The 20,340-nt window shown below is 50.4% G+C and overlaps 1 protein-coding gene across 3 annotated transcripts in view; it reads right to left on the bottom strand.

Moving 5' to 3' along the window:
- The window catches only part of ERG (ETS transcription factor ERG), a 221,515-nt gene that overhangs the window by 185,834 nt on the left and 15,341 nt on the right, over positions 1-20,340 (bottom strand). The window contains exon 1 of one of the 3 annotated variants that reach the window (XM_037042966.1): positions 15,300-15,552. The exons of 1 other annotated variant lie outside the window; for it this stretch is intronic. The gene's annotated coding sequence lies outside the window, so the exon portion shown is untranslated. Of the gene's footprint in view, positions 1-15,299; positions 15,553-20,340 lie in introns of those variants that run through there. One more of the 3 variants, XM_037042963.1, reaches the window with a different exon arrangement.

Below are 20,340 nucleotides of genomic sequence, written 5' to 3' on the forward strand. Positions count from 1 at the left end.
GCCTCTAACAGACATTCTTTGGCCCAAAAGGAGGAGGCTCAGTTAGTGACATTGTAAAGCATCCTAACTATAAGGTGGGTAGGAATGAGCGAGCTCCATTGCTGTGGGGAGAGCAGGTTGAGGGAAAAGAAAAAAAGCTTCAAAAAAACCAAAACAATAAAATAGATCATACTGAGCCCTTCAGAAGATTCTTCAAGAGAAAGCCACTGGTCTGTGGGCAAGGTGGCTATTCTGTCCCTAGAGCACAGTGAGGGCACCGCCTCCTCACAGTATGGACACGTCCAGGAACACCCCGCACACCCCGAGACGGCAGCCCGCCAAGCTGGGTTCCACGGTGACACTGGCTGAGTCACAACTCTGCGCCTCAGGCTCACCAACGCTCAGATGAGAATAAAATTGTACTCATCCCCAGCAGAGCTGAAACAACTGAGTCACGCCGTGTTACAGAGCAGAGCCCAGTTCTGATGATGCAGCAAGTACTTAAGTCAATGTCAGTGCCCGAGAAAGAAACTGAAGGGGATTCTTGAACGTGAAATAGATGGAGTTCAGCCCAGGTCCTGCAAAGCCCCGTGAAGTGGGAAAACGACCGGGTCTGCCAGGTGCTTCATATCCAAATTCCCTGTCACCTGCTGCCTTGCGCTCCCCTGACTTCTCCAAGGTGGCACCGATCACAGGCTCTACCTGTAGACCCAATCCCTCCCTCATTCCCCGGGCAGGCCAGATGCTCAGCTGGGAGCCTTGGAAAGGCTTGGGCTTTTATAAGACAACAGGGTCTGGAACCAGGGACAACACACCTGGGACCCAGAAAGCCAGAAGAGGCTCGGGCACTAATGGCTTCCCCAGATGTAGCGGTTCCTCATTCCCTCGCCCCCTCCCTCCCTTCCTCTTCCTCCCGCTCCCTCTCCCCCCTAACCTCCTGCGGTCCTAGCCCGCCTCACTCCCTGGCCTCACAGTGCCTTAAAACTATGGCCCTTACTCCTTCGTGTAGGGAAATGAAACAGGGCTCGAGACCTATATCTAAGAGCGCAGCTTTCCTGAGGTCCTAGCTAACGGGGACACTCAGGGGACCCTGGCACAATGTGTGGAGTGACTCTATTATATTTCCATCTACAAGGCCTGACACAGGTTCCGAGGCCAGAAGCTATGACCAGCCTTATACCTTCATGAATCAGCTGATCAGGCTATTGTCCCACGTCAGCGTGCCACTGTATCCGTGAACGCATGGTGTCCCCGGCTCAGAGTAGCATGAAGGCCATCACTCTCCAGTACCAGAGCATTAATTTTATCCTGGGACATAATTCATCACGGTTGGTATGAGCATATGGACGTAGACAAAAGGGGAGGAAACACAGGTAGGTTATGGCCTAACTGTTGGAATCGGTCCCTAAAAGGAAGGACATACTTGGTACAGTTTGCAGGCTGAGGGTGAGCCCCGAATGTGCTCAGTGTTATTCCAACCCCAAGAGCCTCACACACTTGAATGGGAAAATATGTGGTGGGAAAAAAAGCCCATTGAAAATCTGCAGAACGCCGGCCAAGCAACAGTTCTGCGCGCTGTCAGAGGCTCTGGGCGGAGGTCCCTCTGCGAGGCCGCCCTGTAAGTGCCGGTAAAGAGGATCCATAAATCAGCACCGCGTTCCTCCAGCGTGCCCCAGTGTCTTCAGCAAGGGGCTTCTGCTCTGCGGCTGTTGGGTCCGCTCTGGTGTGATGTGGTCAGCTGTGCGATTGCTCTGATTTGGGGGGGTGGGGTGGGGGGTGGGCAGAGGAGCCGTGCAGCGTAAAAACCATGACTTGTTCTTTTGTTCTTGCTCATGACTCCGAGGATGACAAACAGGGCCAGTTCAACACTCCCGCCCTGAATGGCAGCCAGGTGGCTGTCTGGCTTCCAGCTCCAAACCCCCAGGGCATTCCACAGCCTGCAGCCAGCCTGGTTGCTCGGGAGGAGCCCCATCCTCATGTGCAAGTGACCGAGGCAGGAGGCCACTGGCTGTATTTACTTTAAAGTACAGGTTACATTGTCTCGCAGGCGAGGAATTGATTTCTTTTTAACAAATGAAAAAACACAGATTCTGACTCATTAGAATGTCCCGCCACTGAGACGCCAAGGTGCTAAAAGCAGCTGGCATTATCGACGGCACCTGTGTTGTGAAACAAGCATGGGTGTCGGAGGCAGAAAGACATGGGTTCACGTGTGGACTTCACCGTTCACTGTTATCGCAGGGCAGGCCTTTCTGCCCACGAGTCCAGGGCTACCGCAGGGGGCTGAGGGGTGGGGGTAGACAGCAGGCCCGTAGGTTTGGTCCTGAAATGACAGGTCTGGAAATGTTGGAAAGAGGAATCTGTTTGGAAACGGTTTACATACATTTGCCTGAGCACAGACTTACTCGGGCAGAAGGACCTTGGACGTCCTCCGACATACTTTACCCCAGTCTCCCAGAAAAGGGCTGAGGATTAGAGAGTGAAGACTGTCAGAGGAAGGACATTAAAGCCACCCGCCCATTATGCGTCCAAGTAAGATGTCGAGTCAGCAGCTGCACATGGGAATCTGAGTGTGTGGGGATGGCCTGGAGTGGAGACATCTGGGAGTCATCAGCATATGGTGGTACAGGAAGCCATGGGCTCGGACGAGGCCACTCAGGGAGGGGAAGACGAACCCCATTCTTTGATAAATGAATGCAGCAGATTCTGTGGACTGCTGTTCCAACTCTCAGCACCGTCCCTCCTGCAACAGGACAACTCAGTGCCACTCAGTGTCCTGTGCCCTGTCCAGTGGGCAGAGCGTACTTGCCTCCCCATTAACTTCGGGCTTGGCCATGCCCCTTGCTTTGACCAATAAATGGGCAAAAGTGAAAGTGTGCCAGGTCCAGGTAGCACCTGGGAGAGGTATCACAGGTTGCTGTTGCCCTTGCACTTCTGCCAGGAGAAGAACACGCCCCAGAGGGCAGCTGCCCCTTCCCCCTGGGGTCCAGGACAGAGCCCAGTCAAGTTCATCTGACCCACACTCTTCAGAGTAAAAATAAGTATTTGTCATGAGAAGCCGCCAGTGTTTAGGGCCATTTGTTACTACATCAAAGCTGACTAATGCAGACATGAAACGATCACCCCCCAGGAGGCGGTCCCCATAGAGCAGGGTAGGCCAAACTCAAAGATGCCAGACCTCTAAGGCTAAGAGAGTTCCAGAGAGCTATGCAAGGCCAGCCTCAGGCAAAGCTACAAAGTGGCCAAGTTCACCAATGGAACTCACAGACTGTGCGTAGGTGCTCGCCACCCCCTCCCACGAGTGCCGTTGCCACTGTGAACCTGGCCCTGAAGAAGGGAGCTGACAGGAGTCGTCGTGAGAGCACAGTTCAGCATTCATGGGACTGACAACCCAGGAGAGCTGCTTACTTAGGAAGCTGAATGCAGGACAGCCCAGGCCTTCGGTGGCCTGACATCGGCCCTGAGCAGGTGCGGCCAGGAGGAGATGGCCTTCGATCTCCAGATAAACACATAAGAGACGGAGCTGTCAGGGAGCCTGGTACAAGAGCCTGCAGGACTCTGGGTCGTGCCTGACCACTCAGGGACCGCCCCAGGTGTGCCAGGACACAGGAAGGAAAAGTGAGCATGTCCCGGCAGGTGTCGCTGCAAGGGCCGCTACCCACTGCAGCAGGGCATGCCTGTCCCAGGCCTTCAGTGCAGGAGGGGTGCTGCATACACCCGCATTTTAACAGAAAACTGGTTTCTCACCTTCCACGGGTCAGCTCGATTCCCCCAGTCATGGCCCTCTGTACAGCCCAAGGCCGGGTCCATGGAGGAGAGTGAGGCCGGCTGCCCTCTGGGAGAACCAGCCTCTGAATGAGGGGTGCCCGAGGCCTCTTTCAGTACCAAACAGCGGGTACACACACTCAGACACACTCGCACCCCCACACGTTTATGCACACACTATATACTCACGCTCTCACAAATACACATACACACACTCACACACACATTTATGCACACACATGCTCACACACACATACACACTCACAAATACATACACACACACTGAGACACATACCTAAACACACACACTCACATACACAGTCACATATGTACACACTCACACACACAGAGTTTGCAAGAAGTCACAGAAAGGACATAAAAGCAAATCTTCATTTCTCCTGCAGCGCAGACCGAATTAAAAATCAGAGAAGACAAGCCACATCTGAGATCTGTGCACATGATCTCCTAAATGCCCATCGCCTGCAAAACAGGACTTCGCTGGTCCCCTCACCTGTGTGAGTGTTCAGGGCAGTTGTCACCTGCACAATGATGGCATGTTTTGCCGTGTTGCGGGGCATGGGGCCCTGACACATGTCAGCTTGTTTTAGACATCACCGTCGCAGAAAACGTCAGTCCCAGACTCAGAGGCGCCCCTCCCTGCAGAAATGAAACACGCGTGCCGCTTCTCAAACTGACAGCAAACATATGATTCAGGCTCGGTTCCCACCTGCCTGGGAGACCCTGGACTTGAGAGGAGCCTGCACTCGGGCCCCTTTCAGTGGACACACGGGAAGCACCCTCCCACAAGTGCATGACGCGAGGCATGACATTCAGCCACCAGACCTTAAAGGGCGTCTCTGCTGCACCTGTGCTTCCACAGGCACATCCACGGGCGCACACACACACAATTCAAGTGAGTCATTTCCCCCAAATTTTACAATATGTCTTAAATTCCCAGAGTTGTCGTAATCACATAGCAAATAAAAGCATTCCTGAGATGGTTTTCACTTTGACTAGGAAAACTATTTATTAAAGCATCGTGGCTTTCTTCATCCCTCGGATGATCCTGGAAGGCTTGAGAAAAGCCCTGAGTGACGGCAGCGACCTGACTTAGAGGCCCTCAGCCCTCCCTCTGGGTCCTTTCTGGCCAAGGCCACCGTGGCCCCACGGCCCAGCCTCAGCGAGCCACTACTGTCCCCGAGATGCACCAAGTGTCAGCCACAGGACCCAGAGGGTCCTGGCCACAGGCTCTGGCTTCTGCTTCTTCAAAAGCTCCGCCCACACCACCCAGCTAACTTGGGTTGGCCCTTGGACCCAGTGCGGGCAGCACCAGCCGCCCCCTGACCCCAGGCACCAGGCAGCCTTGGTGACACACCCTCCTTACAGGTCCTCCTAGCCTCCCTGCCCTCCCCCCCGCCACCATCTACCTCCATCCTGAGAGGGCAGTAGAAGCAGAGCTCTGCGGTGTGACTGGGTGTCACTCTCGGCTCCACCTCTCCTTAGCCCTGTGACGTCTGCAGGATCCCTCACAGAATTCAGCTCTGCAGCCCTAACAGACGGGCAAGTGCTAGGAACACTGCATGTCATCTGAGAAGATGCACTGGCACATGAAACTTACAAAACTTAAACGGCATTTTACACCCCAAACCTTACTTTCGTCATTTCAAAGCAAGAGACACAAGAAAGAGCATTCATTGAAAAAGCGACAGGACCAGATGTCTAGTATTTCCTACACAAAAATACATGTTTCTGAAGGTTTCTCATGAAAGACTTACCTGGGCTGTGACAACTAATAAGGGGCAAAACCACAAAACTGGGAGAACATTAAACGGCACCAAAGCTGGGCACTTGGAAAGGGCAGGTGAGCCCGTGACCCCGGAGAAAGGGAGCTCAAGTGCCACTCGCCGGGATGTCATAACTCAGTGTGCTCGGGAGGAGCTGACGGTGTCGCTCCCAGGACAGGGACAGGCTGTGAAACAGCTTCCCTGCTCCGGGGACATGCACCGAGCCAGAGCTCGGCTTCCGTTCCTGGGGAAGGCCTGCTCCCAGGGAAAGACATGTCCCCTGGACCCACACTTACTGACCGAGCGCAGGAAAGCCGGCGCATCCCATGCGCTGTTTCTGTCCNAAGCAGAGCTCTGCGGTGTGACTGGGTGTCACTCTCGGCTCCACCTCTCCTTAGCCCTGTGACGTCTGCAGGATCCCTCACAGAATTCAGCTCTGCAGCCCTAACAGACGGGCAAGTGCTAGGAACACTGCATGTCATCTGAGAAGATGCACTGGCACATGAAACTTACAAAACTTAAACGGCATTTTACACCCCAAACCTTACTTTCGTCATTTCAAAGCAAGAGACACAAGAAAGAGCATTCATTGAAAAAGCGACAGGACCAGATGTCTAGTATTTCCTACACAAAAATACATGTTTCTGAAGGTTTCTCATGAAAGACTTACCTGGGCTGTGACAACTAATAAGGGGCAAAACTACAAAACTGGGAGAACGTTAAACGGCACCAAAGCTGGGCACTTGGAAAGGGCAGGTGAGCCCGTGACCCCGGAGAAAGGGAGCTCAAGTGCCACTTGCCGGGATGTCATAACTCAGTATGCTCGGGAGGAGCTGACGGTGTCGCTCCCAGGACAGGGACACGCTGTGAAACAGCTTCCCTGCTCTGGGGACATGCACCGAGCCAGAGCTCGGCTTCCGTTCCTGGGGAAGGCCTGCTCCCAGGGAAAGACACGTCCCCTGGACCCACACTTACTGACCGAGCGCAGGAAAGCCGGCGCATCCCATGCGCTGTTTCTGTCCATATCACGTGGATCACGGGAGGTCAGTGTAGATGAACTTGGCGCCTCTCTAAGAAGCTGGTGTTCTCCCAACTTCTTAAAGATGTTTACGTGTCTGACTTCTTTGGGACGTCTAAACACTGTCATACTCCTAAGCGAGAAGGCGATGCAGTGTTTTCTCAATGTATAACTTCATACAACTATGCATGGAAGAGGCAGGAAATAAACGGAACAGTAACTGCCGCTAACTCTATAGTGAAATCACAGGGAGTTTTTTCTTTCCTTTTGCTTCTATGTGTTTAGAACTTTTCTACACTGAATTTCACGCATGTCATAAAGAAACTAAAAACCCAGAGTCATAAAAGGGTCATGAGTTCAGCCACTTTAAAAAAAAATCCTCAAGAGCTTTGCCCATCTAAGGGAGCTCATGAGCCGTCAATTGCCGGTGGGCGCCATACACGACCCAGAACCACGAACACACGCACTACGAATGTGGTGACCTCAGGACCTGGAAAGGTTTCAGTGAACATAAGGGTGCCCACTCAGTGGCCACCTGCACACCCACAGCTACTGGGCCAGGCAGAGAGCTGGGGCCTCCGTTCCAGAGCGTGTCCACAACAGACCACCAAGAGCACGGCAGGGCCTGGCAACTCAGGCGACCCAGTCCTGGCCACCCTCTTGCCCGAAGTCTCTTCCTCCCTCCTGCCCCGACGTGCTCCCAGCTCCCAAAACACTGCCTGTCACGCTCCAGAGTCCGCCTGGCGAAGCTGAGTATTTTTACATGGTTCCTCCTCAACTATCACTGTTCATGAGATCTGTATATTAACTTTTTCTCTTTACCAAGAAAGAGAGCAGAAACACACAGCTTTGTTTATAAGTGACAAAGGTCATCTAAAGTGTCCCCCTTCCACTGAGTAATTCAACAAATTACTGTCACTCTTGTTGTTGTTATTGCTGTTACTATTATTACTACTAGGAAGATGCCCTCCATGTAGGTAGATGACATTTGCAGTTCAGGGGTCAAACTTCCCATGCTGGATGCACTCCCAGACCCCTGCATGCATCCCCAGGACAGGTGTGTATAGAGCGCAGACGCCTGTTGGTAGAGCTCTCCAGGGGCAGGCAGAGAAGTAAACCCCCGGACAGGAAGGTAGGAGGCCTGAGTACCTGCCCTTCCTCAACCACCAAGGAGGTAAGGTGAGGCTAATCACCCACCTCCCTGCTCCCAGGCCAGAGGCAGTTAAGCGGCTTCCAGAACTGATGCCCCAGTCTCCGTGCCCCACCCCACCCAGTGGGGTGCACATCAGCTAGGTTCACTTTAGTTGTCGGGGACAGAAAATAACATTGATTATTTTTAAATGGTGGCTTTTCAAAACCAGCAGCCCAATTTAAAAATTGGAGAGGAGCCCTGACTGGTTTGGCTCGGTTGGAGAGTCCCTATGAGGCAAAAGGTTACAGGTTCGATTCCCAGTCAGGGTACATGCCTGGTTTGCAGGTTCGATCCCCAGTCAGGGAGCGTGTGAGAGGCAACTGATTGCTGTTTCTCTCATTGATGTCTGTCTGTCTGTTTCTCTCTCTCTCCACCCCCCACCTCCCACTTCCTCTCTCTCAGAAGCACTAAGAAAATGGCCTCGGGTGAGGATGAAAAAAACTGCATCACAGCAGCCCGAGCTAAGTTTCTATCATGATGGCGGAAAGTTCTGGGCACGAATGCTGGTGATGGCCGTACAACATTCCATGTGTCCTTCATCCCACTGAAGAGCACACTAAAAAATGGTTGAAGTTGTGAATTTTATGTTATGTATATTTTACTGGAATATAATTTTAAAAAATAATGGTGGCTTAAACCACATCAAAAGAGACAGATGAAGGCTGGTATGATGACCAGGGACCCTGGGTCCTTCCATCTTGAGGTTCTTGCCACTTAAACATGCAGCTGCTTCTCGGTGACTCAGGACAGCTGCTCCAAGTCCAGTCGTCACATCAGGAATCCAGCAGGTACCAGCGGGAAAGGAAAGGAAAGGAAGAGGCACACCCTTCCTTTAGAGTCTAAGTGGAAGTCCAACTCCCTAGAAACTACACACGGTGCCTCTACGCGAATGCCCTTTGGTAGAGCACAGTCACACGGTTGCACTCAGCTGCAAATGAAGCTGAGAAACGTAGTCTGTGTTCGGGGCACCCATCTGCACAGCCACCGTTCAGGAGTTCCACTGTTAAGGAAGAAGGGAAGGAGGAGCATTGACAAATAAGCCATCTGTGCACAAGGCGAAAATCACCTTGCAAATGGTTTTTGGCACAAAGGTACAAACTTGAAGGTTTTCTCCGATCACGAGGAGGAAGGGCCAGATGGGGGTGGGGAGGGCTTTTAGAAACAACTGTGACCACAGGAGCACTCACTTCTTCTTTGACAAGCTCACTTTGCAACACACGAGGGACCCAGACCCTTAGAGGGATGCAGAGCACAAAGACAGGCCTTCCCCGTGCACTCCAAGACGAAGCACAGATAAACTGAGAAGCACTGCGAAGAAAGAAAAAGAAGGAGAAAAACAAGAAAAGAGGAAGATAGAGAAAGGGTCCCTTTCTTAACGCCTTACCCTTTGTAGAATCTGAAAAACCTGGAATAATTGAATGCAGAAAGGCCCTTAAACCTGAGGTCCATTCAGCTTTGGCGGGGACCGGGAAGTGCCCACTGGCACATTTGAACATTTCAGAGTGATGATGGACATCCGTGTTACCAAAGGCATTGACCTCCCTCACCTCCGAGTACATCCTGCCCTCCCGGAAAAAGGCTCCGCACCCTCAGAGCGCACCGATCCCTACACTTGGTTGTCTCTGGCTGAAAATTTCACAGGCCAAGTACAACATTTCACGTACTCACACAGTTGAGAGCAATCGAGTTCTTCTGAGTCACAGAAAACTTGGTTTAAAAAAAAATGGCATCAGGAAGAACCAGTAACACTAAACGCCCACGTGTCTCGTCTCTTTAAAGCATACTGGAGGAAAGTTTGCTTTTAGGGGTAATTCAACATTCTGTTGCTGCTGCATATGTCATTTTCGGCAGGGACAAAGTCACTAACAGCCTGGAAAGACTTTTATAGCCTTCCCATCCTTTTAAGGGAAGGCGTGGTCCCAGTTTTGACCACCACCCCCGGCCTTTTACTCCTTTCCTTTCTTTTGGACAAAATCTGTGTAATCCTCAGTAATATGAGAACAGCTCTGTGTTACCACACGTGCGCACCTGACTCCGGGCCTTTTCCGCCCCCTGCCCGGGCAGAGATCTGTAACAGACGCCAAAAGCCTCCGAACCCTTCTTCTGGCCTCCTAGCGGCGGGGCCCTCCCCACAAAGCAGACGCCCTGGCATCTCCTGTCTCCTGCCAGGCCTTCCGCCTCGAGCCAGGAAGGACTTCAGACCCGAGCCTGCCTAGGAACAACATCCTGGAGGCTGTGCTTGGCTCGGGACGAGCTGCACAAACGGCGTCTGCTTGAACCATCATGGCAGCGCCGGCGCTGCCTAAAGACAGCGCTCACGTCCTGAAACCCATTAAACCCTTGCTTTTCAGTAGCATTTGTTTTCCATCTCAAAGCACAGCTTTCCACAGGCCCTGGCTCTAAGGGGGTCACGTACGCTAGTTTGTCTGGTTTGGCCTGTTGTCAATATTATCATTAATTGCATCTTCTTTCACTCCAAGTTTTAGAAGGAAAGTTATGACGCCCAACTAATCTCTCTAATGTGTCCGTAACTCCCTTGATAAGAGGACAGACTCTGCCCTGGTCACCCTTCCACCCTCCAAGGACACTCAGAGAGCACCTGACCCCAGCAGGTACGCAGCAGATGTTTGTTGAAAAGGGGGAATGAGCTGTGGAAAAGACGTGGAAGAACCGCAAACGCAGTCTACTAAGGGAAAGCAGCCCATTTTAAAAGACTGTGAGCTGCACGGTCCAACTCTGTGAGGTTCTGGAACAGGCAAAACTAGGGCGACAGTAAAAAGACCAGTGTCACCCAGAGCCTGAGGGAAGGGGCACAGGGGGTTTTAGGGCAGTGACACTATTCAGCAGGACACTGTAATGGTGGACACTTGTCCTTACACATTCGTACACACCCACAGCACGTGCAGCACAGAGAGTGAGCACCCACACAGACGATGGGCTTTGATTAATGACATGCATCAAGACTGGTTCATCGGTTATAAGGAATGCACCACAGTTTTTTAAAAATCAAACAAAAAACCTGCCCTGAGATAGTGAAAAAAAAAGAAAGAAAGAAACAGATACACAGATAAATAGTGAGCAACTAAATAAATGAAAGAAATCATAAGGAAACTTCACAGGCATGTCTTCCTTGGGGGGGAAAGTTTAGTTTCTAAACCTCCAAAAACTGTTATAAAAGTGTGGTCTTTTTAAAGCACAACTATGGGGTATAAAATACCAGGTTCCAGCACACAACTTTACGATAACCTTTCTGTGTTTAGATAAGGCCGACTGGATAGTTGGGAGCCTGGGGGCACACAGTAGGGTCACAGTGACAAAGGCCCCTTCTGGCTATTGCCACTTACACACACCGTGACTGACCCCAGGGTGAGTGAGGTCAGCATGAGCCACAGGAAGTAAGGCACTGGGCCAGGGTCCCAGCTTTGCCGTTCACTAGCTCCGCGATACTGCCGCCGACACGTGTCCACGCTCTCCGAGGAGAATGCACAGGGCAGACCCGCTGACAGCTTCTCCACTGGTCTCCCGTGGAAGAGAAGGTCGGGCACGGCCAGGAAGGGGGGGCAGAGGGGGGCAAGAGGGACCAGCTTCCCCCCAGAGAGTTCCACTCTTTTGGGGTAGATTTACTTATTGGGGTTTTATGTACGATTTTATTCCAACAAAAGGATCCTCCACCAAAATAATTTAAGAAAAGAAAACCAGACGTCTTGCTCCTTTTCCCTGAAGGTATCTGCTCAAGCCAAGGCACGAAGCACCTGGGGGTGAGAAGCAGATGAAAGCTGGAAACACAAAAACTCAAGGGAACCCATTTTCATTTTGAAGGGGATTACGGAGAGAGGAGTCTGCCTTGGCTCCTGTAAACCATCCGTACCTCCTCTCCCATCGGGGCCAAGGCCGCAGATCCGCAGGACGCCACCCAGAGCGTCCCGCTCCCCTGGCGATGGCCAAAAGGGAAGAGACTGCCACCTGGTTGACTGGAGCCCCGTGTCTGGAGGGTTGGGGACCCCTATCTGGGCAATCACCCCATGTAGAAGGCAGCGAATGTTTACTCAAAATCATTTATTAGGTGGTAAGACAAACTATCAAAAAGGAAAGAGGCAAAAACTGGTTGTAGTTTATGTAAAAGAGTCACGGACCCTTAAGGTATGAAAGCCTTCTAATGTGGAGGGAAATAAAGCCACGGAGGGCGGGGGGGCGGGTCTGCCCCCCGGGGTCACTGTGAGGATTAAATGAGCTGATACAGGTAGCACCTGTCACGGTGAGAACTCCACAGAAGCCTGCTTCCCTGGAATCGAGGCTTCATCCTGCCCTTCCATGCCGACTGTCACAATCCATGGACAACATGCAGACCCCCCTTACCCATGATACTTGCAACTCACCTCATCCCTAAAACACAACAGGTCCCATTTTCAAATGGCAGGCTGAACCCATGAGCTCACCTCAGGAAAACCACACAAGGCGGAAATCCAGGAGAAGAGAGAGGAGACAGCGGCCCCTGGGAGACCCCCCGCGGAGCTGGCAGGTGAGCAGCAGGCAGATGGGTGGGAAAACCTCGGCCCCAGCAGAGGGCAGATGGGGTGGGGCCTGGAAGGGAGAGACAATTCCCATCCTAGAACCCAGAGAGGTCCAGACACCTGAGGGCCCCGCCTCCGGGGCAGGGAGGGGCAAGGACGGAGAGGTGAGCATATCTAAAAGGCGGGGTAAGGAGCGATGCCAGGGCCCCACTCCTGTCGCTTTCCTGACACCCTGCAGCCAGGCAACTGTCGGTCCTGTCTCCTGAGATATTATTGGGCAGTCCAGGCCTCACAGAGTGTGGGGCGGAGACAGTGCCCTGAAAAGGAAAATTCAATGAGGGTCCCCTCTCTACTCCCCTCTGAGAACACTCCCGCAGCCCGCCCCAGCAGCCCACTGTCACCCTGCCGCCCTCCCCACGGCCAAGGACTGCAGGGGTCTTCTCAGGAGACACCAACCAGCCCCCCAGGTGCTGCAAAGATGGCCGCTGGTTGTGCCCCAATGCCATGGTCAGGTGCCCACCCTCGTCACAGCACACGCTGCAGCCAGCAACACCTGGGCACAGTCAGGACCTGGTGACGCATTCCGAGTGCGGACAAACACACAAGGAACACCGGAAGTGAGAAAATCGTCCAACCTGAGACGCAGTGCCCAAAAAACAACAGAAACAAAGAACAAAAACAAAACATGTAAAACCAAAAGAAACATCAGGAAGCAAAAAAAAATTTTTTTTAACTTAAAAAAACTATCATTAAGGTCCTAGAGACAAGAACAGACACTGTATCTACTGGGGGTGGGGGGGCAGGTGCTAAAACGTCAGAGACTCAATTTCTGATTAGTATGGGTTCCAAGAACAGAGCACATTTTTTAAAAAACAGGAAGGGAAAATTATCAAAGAAAGAATACAGGAAAACTTCCCACAACTGACTGACGAGCGTGAATTCCAGGCAGAAGGGCCCAGTGAGTGCCCAACACAATAGAAGGAAGAAGATCTCACCAGGGCACATTACTGTGAAATTTCAGGATAAAGAGAAAAACCTGAAAGAAGGGAAGCGGAGGCATGGAGCTTCCCCACTCCAAAAATAAGACTGAGAAGTCCACGAAGCATCGCTTTCCAAATCGTGACGGAAATTCTTTTTAAGGAGGATTGAGTGTCCTGCCAAACCGCCAACCTGAGACCAACAATGAGGCTGATGGGACACTGCCAAGGCAGGGAGTCTGGCACAGGAGACCCCCGGGGGCCAGCAGGTTAGGACACTGGGACCGCAGCCTGCCTGCAAGCAGCTGGTTCAGAGAGCGCAAGCCTCCCTCCCAGGGCTCTTCCTCCCCTCCCCTCCCCCGCCCCCCACTCCTCCAAACCCTTCCTCCCTCCAAAGCCTGAGAACCTCCTCCCACCTCCCCCCCCATCCCTTCCACTCTCATCCTTCCAAACCCTTCCTCCCCCCACCCCCCATCCCTTCCACTCTCATCCCTCCAAACCCTTCCTCTCCCCACCTCCCACCCCCATCCCTCCAAACCTGAGAGGTTCCTGAGAACACTACACAACCTGAGAGGAGACGCCCCTCCTGCCGAACGCAGGGAGCCTTACTGACTCCTTACGGAGGAACACTAAGGCCTCACTCAGGCCCAGGACCAAGTCTGGGAGAAGACAAACCTCGCTCTCTCCCAGCGCACCGTGCGGCTCTCCCCCTGCGTCACAGACACGGTGACACCAGGTTAGCAGTGAACGTGCATTGCACCCGACTGCATTCAGGGACACTGGAAGGGTGGAGAAACAGGAGATGGGGGTGCAAGGGGCCTGAGCCACATTCTCACCTTCCTTAACAGAAAACTGCAGGCTCATGAGCAGCACGAGCCCGGGACCCACAGAGGGGGACATACAGGACAGAAGGACGGCCACGAGGACAGAGCTTCCTCAGGGAAGGTGGTTTTCATTATGAGCCCAGAAATACTATTTGACTTTTCAAAAGCTATGTCTCTGCATTCCTTTGAGAAAAATAACAATTGAATTAGAAAAGTAATGAAATACATAGGGGACTCTGAGAGTGAATCGAGAATGGACGGACGTGCAGTGACCCCTGAGGACGGGCCGGGGGCCCAGACGAGGTGTGGGGCTGGGTCCTGCAGGACGGCCCCTGCTCGCCGGGGCCTTGGCGTCCACTCTGTGGTGGGGCCCAAGCACCACCTCTGGGGAGAAAGAGGCACCAAACCAACTCCCCCCCATTATTTGGTGACATGCTGAGTTGTTGATTTCAGTCGTGCCACAATGTAACACAACTGCGCAAAAGCCAAACAGCTCGGTGTGGTTCTCGGGCTGTGCACATAGGCAGGTCTTTTCAACTTTCACCACGAGTTAAAAACAAACAGAACTACAAACAGAACAGCGTGGTAACTTGGGGGCATATTTCAAATGACTAAAGGCAGCTGCGCTTGGCCCCACGGTTCCACTTCGGAGAATGTATCCTACTCTTTGGTAAAGCCTACAGTACACTGTGCAACGGTGACCTTCGACCGTAACAGTGTGTGAGAATACTGATGCCCGAGCCCGGCCCTCAAGGCCCCCTGATGTAACTGGTCTTTGATGCGGCCTGTGAATCTGCATTATGTGGCCGAGAGGGGAGACGCTTGGTTACTAACAAAGAAAACTGGAAACAGCCTAAATACTCAACAGAGAGAACAAATCATTACAATGTGCTGTTAATGTAAAAAAACAGATTATCAAAATGTATATGTAATATCATCAATCATGGGGGAAATATATATATATATATAAAAGAATTACCACCATTCTGGAATTAAATGCATCACTGGCAACAGCCACAATATCTTTGAGTGTGGAAAGATTTAATTTAAATACTTTTGTTTATCTGTATGTTCTAACATTTCTGCAATGAGCAAAGTATTACAGACACTACCTTCTAAAGTTCAAAAATGCTTAGGCACGTCACTTGCGAGTTGTAAGCATTTTAACGCTGTGCATATAGATTTCAGCTCACACCCACCCACGCTCCGACCAATAAATCCGCACACACAGACACACCCAAACACTCACCAGCAGCTTTTCAGGGCCCGGCCGCCTGCCAAGTCTCCTCAGGGCGAACGACTTTCCCAGGGGTTTCGTCTTTCCTTTGCAGGTGACAAAGTCGGGATGCCGCACACCCGGGCTATCCTTCCTTCTGACTTTGTTACACCCACTGGCCTTTGTAATGCGCCCTCACAAATGTCTGCAGGATGGGGTGCAGGCAGGGGGTGGTACTGTAATAATATCAGAAAACCAGAGACTGGCTTTGTGACCACGGTAAAGACAGCGAGGGCGTCGCCAGCACTGTGTGTGGCCCCGAAGCTCTTCACCACCCCTGGTGGGCACTGAAGGGGGACACGAAGGAAGAACTGACGCTAACGGACATTCAGAACAAGGATGTGTTTTCCCAGCAGGAGGAAGGGGCTGAGTTACAGTGGACCCTGGGGCAGGAAACACCAGGAGGGTGTGTCCCCTTGTGTTCCCAGCACAGACCGCAGAAGTGCCATCAGCTTCGTCCTTCATGGTCCCCACCCTGATGCCCACTCCTTGCCCAGTGCCCTCTTCCCTTATGCTTTGTATCAAAGTCGTCCACCAGAAAGGACCAAGTAAGCTGCAAAGTTCTAAATCATCATCTTCAGAAGTTTTTGAAACTTAACATGAAGGCAGTCAGGGGATTAAGACCCACCCCAAATCCGTGAGCACAGGGCTTTCACACACAGCACAGCCTGACGCGTCTGCTTCCCGGGCCCAGCCTCTCGCCAGCTAGGAGCGATGGGGACACTGGAGCAAGCAGGAAATCTAAAATTAGGTGCTACTCCCTGCAACGGAGGATTTATGGGACGGTTTAATTGGTAGTCTCGGGACTAAAACCTGCACTAGGGAAACGAAAACATCTCTCTGGACATCTGAGGGCGCCCGCACGCACTCTGTGAACCTCCCCTACAGCCAGTGGGGACGCGAGCCCCCCAGGGACAGAGCGAGGACTCGTCTCTTCCACCTTCGAGCCCTGACACGTGCCAGAGCCATGCAGACCCTGGTCTTTTTATTCAAGAGGCAAAACAGTTTCCTCGGTCGCCCCATGGACTGTCGGTGTTCCGAAGATCAAAAGCGCCCCTTCCACTCAGTCGCCTCCAATCCACCCTGAACCACGAGGACAACACTCAGAGGTCGGAGGGACGTTCAATTCAACCATGATGTGTTGACTCTGATATGGAGTATGTATCTGCCAAAAAGGCCTCCTTACTGTTACCTGGGCCCAAATTTAGAGCCAGGGTCTTGGTTTAAAGGTGGCCCCTCACAGAGGCTGCATTTCAGGGAGAACCCACAGATGGAGCTGCCACACCTCCCACCCTGAGCCCCTGCATCTGAGCCGACCCTTATAAATAAGTTTCTGGAATTGTACTTAGACCGTGGGCTGACACCTGCCCCGTCTAATTTGAGCTCTACAGTTATACCCTCATTTACATCTTTACTGACCCATCAGAGCCGCTCCACAACGACCAATCACAACATGCAATTCTGACCAATCAGGACATGGTATTTGGACCAATCAAACTGTGCGTTTGGATTCAACATTTGCCTAAAAACAAGGCAATTAGGAGAGCCCCCTCTTTGTCTCCAGGGAGCTCTCTCACAGACAAATGGATCAGTGTGCACCGGTATGTGGCCATTTTCAGGGCTGGCGAGATCATCTGAAAGGCTTTCCAGCACCATTTTTGGTCAATGCACAGAGTAACTAAATTATGGCTTTATGTGGCCTCCAGGTAGTCAGAGATATTTCAAGTAAATACAAGAAAAGAAGAGCAAAGGGCTTGAGGGGTATGTCCACTGGTGATGTGGGCCAGGGTGACAAACTCTCTATCCTCTGCAGGGGGTGACTCACAGCTGAGTGTCCACAGACACTACTGATCTCCTACCAGGGCTGTGGAGAGCCAGGGTCCCAAGGGACTAGCATGTCCCTTCTGCACACCCGTGTCCCTTTCCATCCCACCCTCTCGACCAATGTTAGTGGAGCTGGTCTTCTTTCCTAGGAGGGTCTTTCCAGCCACACTCTCTCCCATCTGCAGGTGGCACCCCTGGATCCACTGGGGACAGGATGCCCACCCGAGTGCAGGCCATGCCAGCAGGGACAATGACTGGCTGTCTGACTCCAGCGAAAAAGGTGGCTACTGATCAAGGTGGCATCCTCTCTGCAAACCGACACGACTCTATCCTCAATAGAAAGCCCCCTTTGAAAGATGCCTGTATTTCTTGTAACAAGATGGGAAGACGTCTTTCTCTTGAAACCATGTTCTTAAAGAAGATTTCAACTTTCCTAAGATAAGCACTTTTCCTAGGCCCCTCCTGTCTGGGAGGCTTCTGCGCAGGGCGTGGCTTCTGGGCGCCCTGCAGCCTTCCCGAGGGTGGACTGCAGGTGTGGCAGTCTACATGGGGGGATCGGTCTTTTTCTACCTGCCTAATCGGCCAAGGGTGAAATTCAGAAGGACGGGGCTTCTGCCCGGACTTCTCAGACTGTGTAAGTTATCTGAGGAAGAGACACTTACCCTAAATTCTAGGTTCTGGTGATGAGGTTATCACATTATTTACAGCACTATTATAAATATTGTAATCTGTGTAATAGATCATATGTACAAAGCTGGACAAATGTAAGTTTACAGTTGTGAATACGTGAAACAGTTTATTCTTGTACTATTTATTAATTACTGTATTATTTTCATATAAACAACTGTAAACCTATTTTTGCCCCACCCTGTCTAGTATATGTAATAGCTTACATATATTTAAAAATTGGGGGGGAAATGTCACTCAAAAATCACAATAAGTAAAACTGAGCGAAGCAGTGAAACAACTCTGAAGTGGCCCAACTCTGAAGGGAATAAAAGAGTACATCCTTCTGCTGGGGACAGACATGGACTTCAAGGCATCATTAGCCCTGGCTGGTAAGATTATTAACATTTCCTAGATTCCTAGTTGTTTATGTTCAACAGGAATTCCCCCAAAAAAGGAAGAGCAAAATAAGTATCAACTCTTGTAGGAGATCAAGTATATAGCTTATAATATAAGTAAACTTGAAGTAAATTAACTGTTCAATCAGACATTGTGGTGTATCATCATCTAATCCAACCCCGATTGCCAGAAAAGGAAAATAACAACATGAATTTACTCCAATGGCATCCACTGCGAGAGCAGCCACGGTTTGAAAAGGTATTTTGGAGATTTCTAAGGGCAAGCACTCACAGAATTCCAGACCTGTGCTTCCCGTGACCACGACACAGCACTCAGCCCTCCTGCTTGGTCTTCAAAGTGGTGACGGGGCGGGGGGGGACCGCCTGACCCCAACCAACATCCATTTGTAAGAAATAAACAGAGACAATTTGCGAAGAAGAAGGGAAAAGGTTGAAGAAAGGAGTTTTCCCAACTACATGTTATTTGCTTGGAGTTAAGTGCCTCTTCAAATGCAAACAACTAAAAGGAGCAATGAAAATGTGCCTTTCGGCCAAACCAGAAAGGAAGACGCAAAACTGTCATTATTGGCAGGTGATATGACACTGCTACTGTAGATAGAGATCCCTAAAGATTCCACCAAAAAATTACTAGACCTGATCAATGAATTCAGTTAAATAACAGGATACAAAATAAATATCCAAAAAGCAGCTGCATTTTTATATACCAATAATGAACTATCATAGAGAAAAACTAAGAAAACAATCCTATTTAAAATTGCATTAAAATTTTAACTCAAAAAATTATAAGACACTGAAGAAAGAAACTGAGGAAGATACAAATAAATTGAAGCATATACCACGTTCACGGACTGGAAGAATTCACATCATCAAAATGTCCATACTTCCCAAAGAAATCTATACATTCAATGAAATCCCTCTTAAAATGCTAATGACGTTTCAAAGATTTACAACAAAATATTTCAAAAATTTATATGGAGCCAAAAACAACTCCAAATATCCATAGCAATCTTGAGAAAAAAGGAGAGAGTTTGAGGTATCACAATACCTAAAATCAAATACACTATAACGTCATAGTAATCAAAATGGCCTGGTAGTGGCATAAAGACCGAATTCCATAGATCAACAGAATACAATAGAGGTCCCAGAAATAAACCCATGCCTTTATGGTCAATTAATATTTGACAAAAGAGGCAAAAACATATAATAGGGTAGAGATACTATATCAATAAATGATACTGGGAAAATTGGACAGATAGGTGCAGAAAAATGAAACTCGATCACCTTCACACACCATACACAAGAATAAATGCAAAACCCTAAAAAACCTAGAAGAAAACATAGTAAAATTTCAGGCATTTCTCATAGCAATATTTTTTCTGAAATGTTGCCTTAGGCAAGGGAAACAAAAAAATAAACAAATGGGACTACATCAAACTATAAGGATTTTGCACAGTGAAGGAAACCATCCACAAAATGAAAAGACAATGCACTGAATGAGAGAACATATTCACTGGTGATATATCTGACAAGGGGCTAATACCCCACATTTATAAAGAACTCATACGACTCAACACCACAAAAAACCCCACAAACAATTGAATTTAATAATGGGCAAAGGACCCAAACACACACTTCTCCAAAGAGGACACATAGATGGCCAATAGACATACAAAAAGATGCTTAACCTCACTAATCATCAGAGAAATGCAAATTAAAGCCACATGGCTACCCTGAATAAATCAGCAAATAACAAGTGTTGGCAAGGATGTGGGTAGAGAAAGGGGAACGCTTGTGCACTGTTGGTGGGAATGCAGACTGGTGCAGCCACTGTGGGAAACAGGTGGAGTTACCTCGAAAAATTAAAAATGGAACTGCCTCAGGACCCAGCAATTCCACTTCTAGGAATTTATCTGAAGAAACCCAAAACACTAATTCAAAAGAATATACGCACCCCTACATTCACTGCAGCATTATTTACGATAGTCAAGATTTGGAAGTGGCCCAAGTGCCCCTCGGTAGCTGAGTGGATAAAAAAGCTGTGGTCCATCCACACAACGGGACACTATTGGGCTGTGAAAAGGGAAATCTCACCACAAATGGACCTA

This window comes from Sturnira hondurensis, unplaced genomic scaffold (assembly GCF_014824575.4).
Source record: "Sturnira hondurensis isolate 20B ecotype Veracruz unplaced genomic scaffold, ASM1482457v3 Scaffold0003874, whole genome shotgun sequence".
Lineage (NCBI taxonomy): Eukaryota > Metazoa > Chordata > Mammalia > Chiroptera > Phyllostomidae > Sturnira > Sturnira hondurensis.